This window comes from Podarcis filfolensis (assembly GCF_964270895.1).
Source record: "Podarcis filfolensis genome assembly, chromosome: 17".
Taxonomy (NCBI): Eukaryota; Metazoa; Chordata; class Lepidosauria; order Squamata; family Lacertidae; genus Podarcis; species Podarcis filfolensis.
The window spans coordinates 33,019,896-33,025,152 of record NC_139621.1 but is presented as its reverse complement, the minus strand read 5'-3'; the positions used below and the strand labels follow the sequence as shown (position 1 = coordinate 33,025,152).

The 5,257-nt window shown below is 41.7% G+C and overlaps 1 long non-coding RNA gene across 1 annotated transcript; it reads left to right on the top strand.

Moving 5' to 3' along the window:
* Positions 1-269: 269 nt before the first annotated feature.
* LOC310753030 lies at positions 270-3,805 on the top strand. The gene is made up of 4 exons (XR_014543085.1): positions 270-389; positions 1,751-1,962; positions 2,171-3,167; positions 3,610-3,805. It is a non-coding gene; the product is annotated as an uncharacterized lncRNA (long non-coding RNA).
* Positions 3,806-5,257: the final 1,452 nt, after the last annotated feature.

The following is a 5,257-nucleotide window of genomic DNA, read 5'->3' as shown; positions in this document are numbered from 1 at the left end:
TCCCTACCTGAGGACAAAAGGCTACATAACTCGTAGGTTATGGAATGGACCCTGAAACTGACCCCAGAAACCCTTCACAAACTGCAGTGTCCAGAATCAATTGAGGGAAATAATATGTTTGAATGTCCTGTAAAGGTATAGGGTAAAGGTAAAGGTAAAGGGACCCCTGACCATTAGGTCCAGTCGTGACCAACTCTGGGGTTGTATTAATGCTGCAAGGGACTTTTTTATGTGTCATTATGACAGGTGGTGGAGGGAACGAGCCACATTCCAGTGAGTGAGCCTGTCCCTGGCTATGCTACTGGTGTTGGCCCTCTCACTGGTCAAAGCTGAAGGAGTTAAGGGGCAGAGGGATTAGGAGAGAGACCCGGCTGGGGAAGAGGAAACAGGTTTGTAAACACAACTGAAACTTTAGGTTAATTTTTTTAAGTAAACAAAGGGATTTTACTCTACAGAGGGACAGTCAATTGCAGACAAAAGATGGACTTCGAGAAAGTCCCCAAAAGAAAGCTCGGCCAAGCAAAATCTAAACTTAAAAATTCAGAAAAATACCAAGATGAAGATTTTAAGGATAATCACCAAAACAAAAAACACCACATGACAACTAGAGAAGCCAAGAGAAAATGAAGGAATATGAAGGGGATAAATCAAGTTTTGCTTACTTTTCAAACTAACTAGTCTTTGGATGTAAAAAGGAGCACATGAAAGCACACAGATGGGTATGAAGTTTGCTTGAAGCACAGTGAAAAATAGGTAGCGGAAATGGAAAGTTTTTCTTTTAAAAGGCAACTAGAGAAGCCATCTGATGTTAGGAAAAGTGTGAGGTTTTCATTGCTGAAGCTAGAAAAGCCAAGATTGGGAAGACTTTAGCACAGGAAAGACTTAGAAGCAAGAAATGTTGGTGGATCCAGGCTGATGAAGTGTAGCTGGTAACACAATAACTGAAAGCCCTCTGCAATGTTCTTAGTAATACTTTGATAATAAGTTTTTTACTGAAGCCAGAAATAGGAGAGATGAGAAGGGAGGGATTTTGGGAGCATACTGACTTCTTGTCTCTTGCTAGAAAGTCTGGAAAGTCCTTGTGTCTACCACCTTCCTGGGGTTATAATAACAATATTATAATAATTTATTATTTATACCTCGCCCATCTGGCTGGTTTTTTTTTTTTAAATACTATAAGTTCTTTGTTTTTCATCTAGCCCTGAGAGTGGCATCTAGCATCTGTAACCCTCCCTTAGAATGAGTGTGCCAAGATTTTGGTGGATAGCAAGTGCCGCAGGTAGCAGCAGCAGAAGCAGCAGCGAAACGCACTTGTCACAGATCAGAATATTTTACCTAATTGGAATCTATGGGGTGACATGTCGATTCCAGTGTGGAAAAGCAAAGAAGGCATTTTGAGGATGAAGCTGCTGGGGGGGGGGGCGGGAATATAAGGTAGAAAAGGCATGTATCCTGCAATATTCTTTCTCATACAGTTTAGTGGCCTTAATTTCATGGGTAAAGTAACCCTCCAGGACTATATTGAAAGTTGTCCAGGTTTTCTGCAGCATTAGCACATCGAAACACATTATATACTCGCAAAATGACTCACCCCCTACTTTCTTGGCCCAACCTGCTATGACTCTTTCAGGTTGCGGTGACAGAGTTGTCAGAAGAGGCCCTATTCTGTGTCATCACATTTCTGTAGGATTGGTGGAAGGTTATTGGGGACAAACTAGTGATTCTAGATCTCTCTCTTCTGCCCCTCTAGATTAATGGCTCCTCCAGCTTCAAATAAAATGGCGGTCAAAATGATATTCTGTGACTGGAGGACATTTAGGTGAGTATCCCTTGCTTGGCTAGGGAGGAAATTTCTATTGTGTTCCGTCTGCAACTCATTGTGCTAAGACTCTTTCAGGTTGCAGTGATTGAGATGTCGGAAGAGGCCCTATTCCGTGTCACCACAATGAGGCTCACCTGCAGGTAGGAGAAGACTTCTTCTTTTCTTCCAGCTCTTCTTTCCTTCAAGCTTTTCAGAGTTCAGTGTACCTGAAGTGAGAGTCGCCTACACTTGGACTGTGCTGCTTTAGGTAAGTTCACATTCCACCACTCAGTTGTCTTTTTTCAAGACAATGTTTTTTCTATTGGTCTCTCCTTTTTCCCATTTTCTTTTCTGCTGGTGTCTTCACAGTACTCTCCAAAGATCCTGCAACACTCAAATGAAGCCAGCTCTTCCAGCAGAGTCCCGGAAGTCATGGTGGTAAGAAAGCTTTAAAAAAATAAATAAAAATAAATCTCATTTTCTGTTCCGTCTGCAACTCATTGTGCTAAGATTCTTTCAGGTTGCAGTGACAGAATTGTCAGAGGAGGCCCTATTCTGTGTCACCACAATGAGGCTCACCTGCAGGTAGGAGAAGACGTCCTCTTTTCTTCCAGCTCTCTTTTCCTTCAGGCTTCGCAGAGTTCAGTGTATCTGAAGTGAGAGTCACCTGCATTTGGACTGTGCTGCTTTAGGTAAGTTCACATTGCACCACTCAGTTGTCTGTTTTCAAAACAATGTCTTTTGTATTGGTCTCTCCTTTTCCTCCTTTTCTTTTCTGCTGGTCTCTTCACAGGTCTCCCCAAAGAGCTCTTCTTAACCTCTTAAGGTTTTCTTTTTCCTGAGAGAACATTCACAGAATGTTCTCTCAGGTTTTGCTTTTCCCCTTGTTGCATTGCTCAAAAAAAAAAGCAAAAGACACTGGTGGTTGGCGCTCCTGGTTGCCAGGACGGGGTTCAAATCCCTGCGGTGTCCATGCTTACTTCCAATGCAACTGCTAACTCTCTCTATTTCTCTCTATCCCTACCTGTCTCTCTATCCCTCTCTATCCCACACTGCCCAAATAACAATTGGCTCTCTTTTTCTTAAGCCAAAGTATTAGCATGGGAGGGTGGTGACTTCAGTGACTGAGCTTGATTCTTAACTCCACCATTGCACCAAAGGACCATTTCAAGCACCACCTTCCTGGCAATGTGCTCTTGCTCAGAAGATGCTCACTTGGTGTATCACTGGTTGTGTGTCTAGGTCGGCTGGATCAGGTGGCTGCTTCCCCTCCTAGCGTTCCCAGTCACTGGTGTGAGAAGACTCTCTGTGGATCTGGTCTGCCTGCATTCCAGACACTACTGGAGGAGCAATTCTCCCTGCAAAGGTAACAGACAAGGTGGCCTTATGGGGGAAACATGCTGTGGAGCTTGCTATGTAGGGTGGTGTTTTTGTTTTTTAACAATTCATGATCAATAGCTTCCCAATCTTCTGTCAGTAAATGGTGGATCATGAACATAGCTGTCAACTTTTCACTTTTATTGCGAGGAATCCTATTCGGAATAAGGGAATTTCCCTTAAAAAAAGGGAAACGTTGACAGCTATGGTCATGAAGCAAGGAGAATTGGGAGAAGACCTGGGAAAGGTGTGAGGCAGGTGCAGATGCAACTTTGATTACAGGTGTTCTGGCAACTTAGAAAGTTCAGTGTCTAGGTTTGCTTGCTTTCAGATTGGCAGATGCAACAAAACCATTGTCCAAGGCAGCCTCTGTTTCAAGGCCAGAATTGATTTGCATTCCCATAACAGTTACTCTCATTCTATTTTTGCAGATCATGGTGCAAGACTGTAGATTTTTCCCCTTGCAAAGTTAAGCAACAGTGACACAATTATTTAAGGTAGGCAAATCTGATAGATAAAAATGGAGCAGCCAGAAATACTTTTGAAATCTGAAGGCTTGTTTGTTCTGTTGTTAAAAATAGTTCCTAACTGTTTCTTGTTCAGGAAATCAGGTTTTTTTTGGGGGGGGGGGCAAGATTGCTATTGTACAGAGCATGGTGTGACATAAAACCAGCGCATTTTTGGTGCTTTGCTTCTCTTCTGAAAGCTCAACAACTTCACAACCTTTTCTAGATGAAAAGGACTGCATAAAACCATTGTGGAGATGTGGGAGTAGGCTCCCATAATCGTTGCTATCTCCTTCAAATACAGTAAATGTCTAAGCACAGTCAATGGAAATAGTAATGGATGGGAAAGTATTAGAAATCAAGAAAAAGTATTTTACTGTGAACAGCAAAGGATGGAGGGAAAATAAGCAGCTTGAAAGACGGGTGTAAAGTCAGCTTTTAAATTTGTGTTAAATTTGAATTAATTTGTTGTTAATTTGTGTTAAATTTGGAAAACTAATAAAAAAACTAATAAAAACTGTTGGGGATTGTAGGGAAAGACCTGCCAAAAAAGTTGAAAAACATCATGTATGTGACAATGGCCGCGAGAGTTCTGGTAGCACAAGGATGGAAGACTGAAGAAACCCCAACTAAAGAATCATGGCAAGAAAAATTGACGGACTATGCAGAACTGGCAAAACTGACATATAAGCTACGGGACAAGGATAACTGTGACTTTAAGGATGAATGGGAACCCTTTACAAAGTATCTGAAGACACAACAAAGCGAACTGGACTCCTTGGCAGGTTTTGAATAAACATTCACAAACTTTTTATTGATAATAATCAGCTAAATAGTTTGAGGATCTATACAACTTTGTAACATGCAGAAAACAGCAGTCTCAGAGAAACCAAAGACTGGAACTGAGGGAAGTTGGGGGGTGGGTGGGTTTTGTGTGGGAGGGGGGGAGGTAGGAAAAATGGGGAGGGAACAAGGATGATATGTTTTTGGATAATATGTTTTGTTATAATTTTGAATAATAATAAAAAAAACTAATAAAAACTAATAAAAATTAATTGGCAAAAAAGGAGGTAGTAATGGTTACCAACCTAAAAGAGTACACAAATTCGTGGAGGAGAGGGCATTGGATAGCTACTGGCCACGATTCCTCCACTCTGCCTTCACAGTTGGCAATGCCGCCTCGTTGTTGGCAGATACTGTACAAAACTGTCAAACTGGCATGGAGCTTTACAAAGCGATAACACATTTTTCCCCATTTTTTTTTAATTAAATATTTTCTTGATTTACAGAAGTATGTGTAATGTCTCTCGTATTTTTTCCATGTAACATTTTTACAAATCAGTTTCATTTGTTGAGACATTAGGAAGAAAAGGGGTGGAGGGGGGAAGATTGGGGGGGGTCGGGGGGCGATGTTTCTATTTTTCTTAATGTACTTAGGGTTTGGTGTCAGCATTACTCGTGCAGGTTCTCTGCTGTTCACTTGTGTTCCTTTGGTGGTGAGAGAGGTTGGGGGTGGCCTACTATGGTTGTTTGTTTGTGGTGGGCTGTGGTGATCTTGTTTTCATGTGTGAGT